The sequence below is a fragment of the Limulus polyphemus genome, unplaced genomic scaffold, assembly GCF_000517525.1.
Source record: "Limulus polyphemus unplaced genomic scaffold, Limulus_polyphemus-2.1.2 Scaffold250, whole genome shotgun sequence".
Classification (NCBI taxonomy): domain Eukaryota; kingdom Metazoa; phylum Arthropoda; class Merostomata; order Xiphosura; family Limulidae; genus Limulus; species Limulus polyphemus.
In genome coordinates, this window is record NW_013665860.1 from 563,525 (window position 1) to 575,649 (window position 12,125).

At 37.2% G+C, this 12,125-nt stretch overlaps 1 protein-coding gene across 2 annotated transcripts in view; it reads left to right on the forward strand.

Moving 5' to 3' along the window:
- Nucleotides 1-12,125, forward strand: part of LOC106478797 (dachshund homolog 1-like) — a 118,531-nt gene that overhangs the window by 94,197 nt on the left and 12,209 nt on the right. The window lies entirely within an intron of this gene.

A 12,125-nucleotide genomic window follows, 5' to 3' on the forward strand; every position in this document is an offset into this window, starting at 1 on the left:
CCAAAACATTAAAACTCTCAGATATAAAGCTTCTCCAACTGTGAACAAGATATAAGATATCAGAACTTTCAGATATAAAGCTTCTACAACTGTGAACAAGATATAAGATATCAGAACTTTCAGATATAAAGCTTCTACAACTGTGAACAAGATACCAAAACATTAAAACTCTCAGATATAAAGCTTCTACAACTGTGAACAAAATATAATATATCAGAACTTTCAGCTATTTAGTACGAACTGTGACTCGTATACAAAAATATTAAAATTCCGAACTATAAGGCACTATAGCTCTGATTAAGACATTCAAACGTTAACACTATATGATGTAAAGCTCTGTCGCTCCCAAAGACATCACCAGGTGTAGGAGGCAAATTGAAAGTGGGGAACCAAGATTTACTTGATCAAGCAAAGCGAGGGAATGCCCACCAAAGGCGCATCCATTACGGCCAGGGTCCAGTGCTCAACTTAAGGCTCCGGAAACTTTTGGGTTATAGATTAAATTTTATGAATTCTCCTGTTTTTCCTGATAGCAATTTTTCCTATTTTAATGTATTTTAATTGGGAATGATTGATAAGTGCCCCCGCATCCCACCCCCGCTTCCTACGACACTACTTCAAGTGTGTAGACCCTGACAATAATTCAGAAAACTGAACAATTATAAAAATGAAGAAAAAAAAACAGTTTGGAATCGACCTAGCTCCTATAATATGATTTTATTCTCAAAAAAGAAAGAAAAAAAAGCGAGAGAGTTTGTTTGTTTTGAATTTCGCGCAAAGCTAGCCGTCCCTAATTTAGTAGTGTAAGACTAGAGGGAAGGCAGCTAGTCATCACCACCCACCGCCAACTCTTGGGCTACTCTTTTACCAACGAATAGTGGGATTGACCGTCACATTATAACGCCCTCACGGCTGAAATGGCGAGCATGTTTGGTGTGATGGGGATTCGAACCCGCGACCCTCAGATTACGAGTCGAGCGCCCTAATCACCTGGCCATGCCGGGCCCTAAGCGAGAGAGACCATAATGATAAGTTAGAGTATAAGGAAAATCTGATTTAAAAACTATTTGTGTATTGTACTGTCAAATACTGGTTATGATTATCATAAATAAGTAACTATTAAATATACATATTTGATTGAAACTCGATCAAACAAAGTAACAATAAAACTTAACGTGTAAATATTCGGTAAACAAGTTGATTGTTAAACTAGATTAAAATATTATTTTATTAAAACTTGGTTTCATTATTTGGTTAACTGATCTATTGCATCACAAAGATTTTCGAGTTTAATCAGGAACGTTTATTCTTTTAATATTTACTGCCCCCCCCCCAGTGGCACAGCGGTATGTCTGCGGACTTACAACGCTAGATTCCGGGTTTCGATACCCGTGGTGGGCAGAGCACAGATATCCCATTGTGTAGCTATGTGCTTAATTACAAACAAACAAAAAATATTTACTGTTGCAAAAACTAAAGGAAAATATTTTCATTTCCTTGTACTTTAAAATGATTTTTTTTATTCTTTGCTTATGTATATTTGAATGTTTTGTTTTAAAGTTGAGGTGGGTGTTTAGAGACCATTGTTGCCTATAAAAAAAGTAGGCAATAATGAGTCATGCAGCTTAAACTTCTTTCGGCTTCTTTATAAAGCATGACTAAAATTTCTTGTGGCTGTAGCGTTTTAAAGTTGTAATAGGCAGTTGGAGACTAATATCATGTCCAAAAAAATTAGGCAACAATGACTGCTTAAGCTGTTTATGGCTTTTTTATAAAGCGTGGTTAACATTTCTTGTGGCTGTAGCGTTTTAAAGTTGAGATAGGTAGTTGGAGACTAATGTCATGTCAAAAAAAATTAGGCAACAATGACTGCTTAAGCTGTTTATGGCTTTTTTATAAAGCGTGGTTAACATTTCTTGTGGTTATGGCGTTTTCGAATAATCTTTGCTATCCGCGAAAATCGGTTCTTTTATTTGTAAGAGAGCGGAAGGCAGTTATACGTGTTGTGTGTGTCTTTTAATTCTTTCGAATAACAATATTCTCTTCATACGAGCACTGCATTGTCAACCGAATGTGTTGAGGCTCAGTTAATCTGATGAAGGCGACAGGGCGAATTTCCCTCTGTGATGAAGGCGACAGGGCGAATTTCCCTCTCCATAATAAACAATTATGGAAGGATCACGTGATTAGCATAACATTTTACTGGAGTAACGCAAGAGAGAACAAGTTAAGTTACTGGACAATAAACCTTCATGAAATTTGAAGGAAATTACCATTTGGTAGTGGATAAAGAGACACGTGTAATGTGAGTATAAAGATGTTTGTGGAAAATTACTGCAAAGAGAAAGCGGACATTTTTTCTTGTTTAATAAATTGCGTATGATGTGAAACACAAACATTTTGTGAACAATACACTATATATAAAACCCGATAGGCAAGAATTCAGGCTTCGCTTGAGTATTAACGTTTTATTGTGCTATGTTACAAAAAGCAGGCATGTGAAACGTAGCGAATATAATTGTGCTGCGTTAAATGTAATTGCCTGTCAGTGCCTATTTCCGACAGATGCACCCTTAAATTACCATTAGAACAGTGGTGTAATGGTTAACGTGTCAGATATCAATTCGAGGATTCATGGCCCGTGTCCCGTTGCCACAAAAAAAAACGTGCTCTGCATTTTGAGGCATTGGGTGAGCTATAATAGTGACGTTCAAATCTCACTATTCGCTCAGACAAGGATGGTAGGTGTTGTTGACTAGCTACCTGGGCAGGACATGAACAACTGGTTAGTGTGACGGGTTGTGAATGTTGGAGTCCGTGGCACGTTTCCAGTTGTTGCAAAATCACGTTCCGCATTTTGGAGTCGTGGGTGTGTTATAAGAGTGACGGCCAAGACCCGCTATTCCATAATAGTAACCCAAGAGTTGACAGCGGGTGCCGTTTACTAGGTGCCTTTCCTGTAACCTATTGTTTCACAGCTTGCGCAGTTAGCTCTCGTGTCGCTTTGCGCAAAGTTCTGAAACAATCAGAGAAACTATTAAAACCGCATGTATGATACACACACTCTATATAATATAATATAAACACTTATTACTGCTCACTTCTTCCTTTTTTTCACTAAATGAAGAACTCCGGGTCTGAGGCTACAAACAAATAATGCTCACAACAAAATACTGAAGCGCAAAATGCTCCAGAGAAGTAATAGAAAATACGGTTGATGAAAGACGGTTGATTATCATATTTGGCTTTCTTTCCATTAATTCTATTTGAACTTCGTAATCTCGTCCCATGTCACATATACTGTCCGAACGCGTGAAAAGACGAGAAGATATAGTTGAATTTCATAATAGATTTTATTATCTCCTAAATTGAATGACTGAATAATTGAAACATAAAATATGGTTCTTCCGAAAGACGGGGGGGGATGGGAATTTGATCTTAAACTATTTTGATTCTGTACAACACGGTTGTTTGTATGTTTGTTGTTAAGCGCATTACACAATAGGCTGTCTAAATCCGACTTTTGGCGTTTAGACCCTCAGACTTGCCGCTGAGGGGGCCAACAGACTTGTGATTTAGGTTAGATTTACTGGGACTTGGAAGGCAAGCTTTCTATATATTCCCATGGTGGTAACATAGCAGTTTTTTTATCTCATGTGTTAAGTTACAGAACCCTAAAGGTAACACAGTTATTACGAAATTGGACATTTCCATATTTTCATAGTTTATGGAACACAACTATGTATGGACCTGAATATAATTTTTACGAATATTGAGTAACTTTAAGATTATTTCACCCATAATTTATCTTCTATTATATGTGGTTGAATGAGGCACATTACCACTTGTCGCAGAATAGGTGTAATGATTTTTGGAACGATGAATATGTAGAGTAATTTATAGTATGGTATATAGTAATTTGAATAACCCACAGAGAAAATGAAGTCGTCCACGTATTTGCATACCTTATGTATACAAAAATATTTGAAGCCAAGATATTTCTCCAGTCATGAATAACAGACCGACAACCAGCTGGTTAGTTCATATGCTGTATTGCTGCTGCTAATTTTGAGACTTTTAATAGGAGTTGCTTATCAGATAGTTTAACAGTTTACTAGTGGACACTTATAAATGTCTGTGTAGAAATGCTGTGAGAGAACTACTGACGAACAGTGAGCTGTTGGTTGTCAACTTCGAGGCAACTGGAAACAAACCTTATAAATAACTACAGAAGTGATATCCATAAGCCTGCACACCGTGCAACAATTCTTGTATTCATATATTCTGGATGCACATCACTCCGGAGAAAACTTGGAGAGGCTCCCCCTGTGTTTACAAGTGGCTGTGAAGCATAGAGGTTTCAGAGTCATGATTTGGGCAAAACGGGTCTTGGACTCATTGCTGGTCGATCTAACGTGGATAGTCATGATTTAAGTAAAACGGGTCTTGGATTCAATCCAAATTGGTCGGTCAAGCATAGAGGTTTCGGAGTCTTGATTAGGGTAAAACGAGTCTTGGATTTTTTCCACGTCGGTCAACCGTGGAGGTTTCAGAGTCGTGATTTGGGCAAAATGGATCTTAGTTTCACTTACTATTATCTGCTTAACATAATTGAAAACGCGACTGGGTTTGTGCCTAAATCACTACAAGTCCTACGAGACTCCATACCAAACATTAAATATTGCAACTTTACATTTGACCATTAGTAGTTCTCTAGCTATTACAGAAGAATGTATCAAATTTAGGAGTAGGGTGAGTTCAAATTATCATGGACGAGGATCTTTACATGTTTACAGCTTTTTTTATAAATATGTTTATAAAGAGTACGCAGTAGTTATGTTAATTTTTACATCTAAAAGATAATAGCTCAAAATAGCATATTTTCCCATGCTTTTGATATTAGACGGAATGCAACAAGCTTCGCACATAAAATACAAATAGAACTAGGGTACAAACTACTATGTAGGAAGGGTAACATGTATTTCAGAAAGAAAGTTAATTATAGAAATAGGACCCCCCCCCCCCAAAGCGATACGGATACGCCGCTTATCGGATTTAATGTTTTTTCACGAGCTTCTTATATAGAGGGAAGATGTGGGTGGACAAGTCCACAAAGTCCCATATCTGAAACTACCATACACCGCCTGCAGCAACTTGTGGGAAGGTAGTTAGTTACTTTTAATGAAACAGAATTATATGTAAAAAAATAACAAGTTACTACAACCCGACCACTGAGGGGCGGTAAGAAAAACTTACCCCCTGAAGTTATTATTCCAGTTCTTCCCACCCCTCTCCCCCATAACGGTCACTCGCTATGAACACTAGAACGAAACTATAAGATGTTTAACATGTCGTCAGATTATGTTCGTCAAGGTTTTCTTATACTAAGTTCAGTGTGAACTACAATGTAGCCCTTGCATAATGAAATAAAGGGAAACATGTGGAATGACATTTATTGCTAAGAACAGACTAGAACTTTTTTGTAAAGTGGAATTCACCGTGAAAACAGAGATAATTACCCTTGTAGATTGTAATTTACTTGAGTTTCGATAGACATATGTCTTAAAGTAACGTCCCCAACACAGCGTCTGACAGCAATCCTTATACTGGGCTGTTGACTGCAGGCACCAGAGGACGCTTGCTGTCTGATGCACGTGACCGCCTGACCGTGAACGCCACTTTTTGGTCTTTTGTTAAGTTAAGCGGTAGAAAAGAGAAAAGCTGAGCCAGATCTCGAGCCCAGGAGCGGGCTTCTTTCATCTGTCTTTTAAGCCTGAAGCATCGCACGTCTACAGGATTTACCATTGTGTGGATTCCAAGAGCAGGCTGTTTTTGTATGCATAACTTACGTTACCGAGACGAAGCTGATATAAGGTTTCCTTATGTGCAGATAGTCCTTCCAATAAGCGTTTCAGGAATGATTTAGAAATTGATTAACGAAGAAACAACAGAAAGCAGTGTGATTCGTCTTTGGGAAATTGAGCTTGTACACCATTAATTGCTTACTTGTCTGTTATTTACCACTTAAGATATGTATCATATTTTTTGATTAAACACTATAGAAAGTTACACATTTCTAATATTTGAAAATAAATTTAAAGATTTAAATAATTTAAAAATATAAATAACCCAAGAGTAGAAAAACTTATCGGGGTTAATACATTTTTAATAACAATTTAATAATGTAACTGTTTTAATCAATAAAAATAAGCAATTATTTCACTGCTACAAATATATATACAGTATCTTTAAGAATAGGATGGCGGGGAAATGTGTTTCATGTATCCATTGTGAAAAGTTGCAGTTATAATATGGAAATGATAATGAATAATACATCGAAGCTTTGTAGGAATGTATTAACATGTTAATACTTTAAGCTGGGAAAATATTAATTGAATTTAGCTTTTCAACCACTGAAAGCATTGTATTTGTGTTTTTTTTTATCTTTTGTTCATTATTAGTTGGCTGCACAGAATGGATTTATTCGTCTGGTTTTGCGAAATGAAAATAAGCATTTTAAATTGACCTGGAATGATGAAAAACTGCTTAACCAGTAATAAAAGGAGAATTTGGGTATTAAAGCACAATTAGTGGATCAGCTATTGTTTCATGTACTGGTTGTTTGTTTTAAAATATAAAATATCTGGCTTTGAATGATTTATAAAATGATCGTGAATATATCAATAATTCGACCTATAAAGGCAAAAGTAATGTCTTTAGGATTTGAAACCATTGGGTCTGGTTAGCAAGTCAGTATGATCCTGCTGAGTGTTAATATCTGTTCTATGTGTATGTTAATGGAAATGAATTTTTCTAATGAAAATTTGGCCCCCAGTGGCACAGTTGTATGTCTGCGGACTTACAACGCTAGAATCCGGGTTTCGATACCCGTGGTGGGCCGAGCACAGATTGCCCATTGTGTAGCTTTGTGCTTGATTACAAACAAACAAACAAACTAATGAAGATTTAATAATTTGTTTGTAAAACTCATACCTGAGTTTAAAGAAATTAGATGTTACCAAAATTGGTTCTAAAAGATGGTAGGCCCATTTCACTTTGCCACAGATTTGTGGCACGAAAAATATAGAAATTTAACTCAAAGTAAAGTCTAGGCTAGCAGAGCACAACTGAAATATCTTAGCTATTTGGCCAAGGAAAACTATGAAATGTTGTCTCGCTTTTATTGTTTGCTTGTAATTAAGTACAAAGCTACACAATGGACTATCTGTTCTCTGCCCACCACGGGTATCGAAACCCGTATTCTAGCGTTTTAAGCCCGCAGACATCCGCTGTGCCACTGGGGGGGGGGACTCGTTTTTATGCATAGGTTAATTCTAATTTGTGGACTTGGCATGGTCTGGTGGAGATGGCGCTCGACACTCAATCTGCGGGTTCGAATCTCCTTCACCAAACATGCTTGCTGTTTCAGTTGTGGGGGAGTTATAATGCGGCGGTCAATCCCACTATTCGTTGATAAAAGAGTAGCCCAAGTGTTGGCAGTGGGTGTTGTTGAATGGCTGCATTCTCTTTAGCTTATCACTGCTAAATTAGGGACGGCTAGTGCAGATAGCTCTCGAGTAGTTTTGCGAGAAATTTAAAACCAACCAAGTCAGTTCTAATTTGCACAATTCGGCTAGGTATAAATAGGTAGAATTTTAGGTGTGTATATTATAGTATTTATAAGTTATGTATATATCCAGAGTGCTTCTCGGTATAAATAAACCAAAGTAATGAATGGAGTCCTATTTGTTTGTTGTTTAAGCACAAAGTGTGCGATACCCGTGCTCTGCCACCGTGGGTATCGAAACCAGAGTTTTAGTATTATAAGCCCACAGACTTATCGTTGAGCCATCGGGGGAGGGATAATAGAGTTACATTATTATAGTTTTGCGGAATGATTGAGACGAGTTAGTATTACTAATGGTATAATTATTCGGACTATTTTTCTCGTCTTTATTATGTGTATTATTATTTTCACAACGTTTCGACCAGTGTTTAATAAATATGTATTTTTACAAAGAAGTATTGAAACTATTATGATGAAAATAAAACGACTATTAACTTCGGAAAACATGGTTAGTTTAATTCTTTCATGTCTATCGTAACGTTTCATCGAATATTAGTGAGAGACATCCATGCGATGGATAATCAGTATAAAGTCTTGCCCGAATGAAGTAGTCCTTGAAGCTTACGTCATTATTCCATTACAGTTTTCGACTGTACTGTTGTGCTGCAGACAGCGAGTGGAAAAGTATTTTTTGTTTATTAAATCTTGGTTTTCACAGATTTTTGTGGAATCACTTCGGAACTCATTTCAACCCGGAAGAAGAGGATGATGTTTGTATTTCATCTTTCAATCTGAAAAAAAAAGAAGATTGTCATTTAATAAACTATGTTGGTTTTGTTAGCGTGTCTTCCATGTTAGATATATATATAAGAATGGCTTTAAATTGACGAAGCAGTGATTCGTGCTCTCTTGGGGGAAAGAAATAGACGTGTGGATGGTTTCTATTGGACCTCATGTAGTATTCATGACCTAATGCGTGTTTAACGCAGTTTGTTTGGACAACTGAAGAAATCGAGACAGTCCACCGTGTGCCAGTGAAACTATTTGATTATAAATGTTACTTTGTTATCCCATTCTGACAAGAACAAGAAATCAGTAGCCGGCTGTTTAATGTATCAACGTGAAACTTGTGTACGTGCAGTAATCTAGGAGAAATTGTCGTTTGTTGCGACCCACATCTTTAGATAATCTCTGTAAATTATCTACAACTGAAATATACTTAGTTGTTATTTGTTGGATATCATTGTGGGTTATTCTTTTCTTTATCTTGGATATTACCATAGATTGTTTTTCATTTATCTTGGATATCATCGTAGGTTGACTCTTTTCCTTATCTTGTATATCACCATGGACTGTTGTTTCGTTTATCTCGGATTTCACGGTGGATTGTTGTTTCCTTTATCTTGTATATCACCATGGATTGTTGTTTCGTTTATCTCGGATTTCACCGTGGATTGTTCTTTCCTTTATCTTGTATATCACCATGGATTGTTGTTTCGTTTATCTCGGATTTCACCGTGGATTGTTCTTTCCTTTATCTTGTATATCATCGTGGGTTGTTCTTTTCTTTATATCGGATATCACCGTGGGTTGTTCTTTCATTTCTCTCGGATTTCGCCGTGGGTTGTTCTTTCCTTTATCTCGGATTTTTTCTGTTGATTTGTTCCTTCTTTTATCTTGAATATCACGTGGATTGTTCTTTCCTTCTCGGACTTCACCGTAGATTGTTCTTTCCTTTATCTTGGATATCACCTTTATCTCAACGAACATTGTTGAATAAATAATGAAACATTTACTTCAATCACTGTCAACCTCCCCAAATATCTACCAAATTGCTTTTAGACAATGAGTTTTCGCGGCGTTCCACTGTTTCTTCTCAAAATTTATTTTAGCGGCGTGATTTGCAAAAGCAATGTACACTTTTCGTTTGGCAGGCCAGCTTCAAATTTCATTCCAACCTTTCTATTGGGAGGAGAGAACCTGTAAAATGCTAATACAAACACGACTGAATCTCGTAAATATAAATAAAGATCCAGTTGAACGTGGACCACGCTGACCGCCAGTAACAGTCGTTGCTACAAACGCCGCAGCAGGTTCGGCGTGTGATTTAGGCACTCTATAAATGTCTAAAGAAAGAATTTTCAAGTCGACTCCCTTGGATAGTTGGCTCATTATCTTGGTACTCCACTACCGATGCCATGCATAATTTAAAGGGGAGGGATTATGGCTCTGGGCCTAATAACCGTCAGCCATACATGTAGGAAAAGCTTGACATCAGTGACAACCTTCAAACCCGGACTCGGTTTCCTTGTATCTAAACACTGTCCACACTGCATATGATGACACCCCACGCTATCATTAGAAATTAGACGCTCTACCTAGGCCTCCCAGAATTCCACCCAACTATTGTTTCGTTATATGACATCACCACGATGAGACAGCGGAACCACGTGGTGTTATATACGTGATATAATAATTGCATAATTGACCAGTGTTTAAGCTTTGATTTTTGCGCTAGCTGTCCCTAATTTAGCAGTGAAAGACTAGAGAGAAGGCAGCTAGTCATCACCACCTAACGTCAACTCTTTGGTTACTTCTTTTACCAACGAATAGTGGGATTGACCGTCACATTATAACGCCTCCACGGCTGAAAGGGCGAGCATTTTTGGTGGGACGGGGATTTGAACCCGCGACCCGCAGATTGCGAGTCGTGCGCCCTATCCACCTGGCCAAGCCAGGCAATATACTGATTAAGATTAATGCTATTAGCATTAGGGGACCTATGTAGTTCATAAGGAAATTTAGCCAAGCTTTTTATTTAGTGTTTGGTCAAATATTACAGTAAACTTTTACCAGTTTATTAACTTGGAACAACTCGAGTCCATGGCACAGATAATCTCAGGTTTAAATTGTTCGTTTTAAAGTAAATATTACAATAAACTTTGCCAGTTTATTAACTTGAAACAACTCGAGTCCATGGCACAGATAATCTCAGGTTTAAATTGTTCGTTTTAAAGTAAATATTACAGTAAATTTTTGCCAGTTTATTAACCTGAAACAACTCGAGTCCATGGCACAGATAATCTCAGGTTTAAATTGTTCGTTTTAAAGTAAATATTACAATAAACTTTGCCAGTTTATTAACTTGAAACAACTCAAATTCATGGCACAGATAATTTCAGGCTTGAAAGGTTCATTTTAAAGTAAAAAAAGAAAAGAAAATAGGAATTTACTTAGTTTGTTTTAACCATATTAACAAATTTGTTTTAAAACTGTTAGCACTGGAGGAATAAAGGACAAAAAAGTAACAAAAATATCACAGGGATCTTAATCATTGATCTCAGATCAGATACTACTGATGGCTCCATTAAATTTTCCAAAATGACTCGATACACAGCGCTACCGTACAACATTAGTCATCCTTAAAATCTCAGCTTAGCTACGTTATATATATACTGTGGATCTAATAAAAGCGGGCTTGTGTGTAGACTAAGAGAAAAGTGTTCAGATTTTGTGGGAACTGTTGCCCAACAGTGGTCTCTTGGATCAAGTTTGCAATAAAGTGTCTGTCGATTTTCTGTTTTCAAATTAAGCTTCCAAAAACACATTTAAATCGTTTTGAAAACAGGTTTCTCAGGCCTATCCCAATGATCCAGATTACTAACACGTCGTCTCAGGCTTATATCAAAGATTCAGATTACTAACACATCGTCTCAGAGGTATCCCAAAGATCCAGGTTACTAATACATGACCTCAAACTTATCTGAAAGATTCAGATTACTAACACGTCGTCTCAAAGCTATCCCAAAGATTCAGATTACTAACACTTCACGTCGTCTCAGAGGTATCCCAAAAATTCAGATTACTAACACATCGTCTCAGAGGTATCCCAAAAATTCAGATTACTAACACATCGTCTCAGAGGTATCCCAAAGATTCAGGTTACTAACATATCGTCTCAGAGGTATCCCAAAAATTCAGATTGCTAACGTATCGTTTTAAAGCTATCCCAAATATTTAGATTACTAACACGTCGTCTCAAGGTTATTCCAAAGATTCAGAGTGCATGAAAGTTAGATACGTTTCATCTTAGATTTATTCCTCGAACCTGAAAAAAAGTATAAAAATATGGCCGAGAACGGCGTTCTGAAATTTTGTTCTCAAGACTTAGATTGCAACATCAAATTTATTTCTATGTCAAATCAGTGCTACTTTAGATTCTGAAAAAGGTAGACGAGTTAGATTGAAAATATTTACACAGTCTTGTTCGACAGTTTTAAAACTAAACAATGAGACGAGAAAGTCATTGTTTGTTTGTTTGTTTTGAATTTCGCGCAAAGTTACACAAGGGCTATCTGCGCTAACCGTCCCTAATTTAGCAGTATAAGACTAGAGGAAAGGCAGCTAGTCATCACCACCCACCGCCAACGCTTAAGCTACTCTTTTACCAACGAATAGTGGGATTGATTGCCACTTTATAACGCCCCCGCGGCTGAAAGGGCGAGCATGTTTGGTGTGAGTAGGATTCGAACCCGCGACCCACAGATTGCGAGTCGAG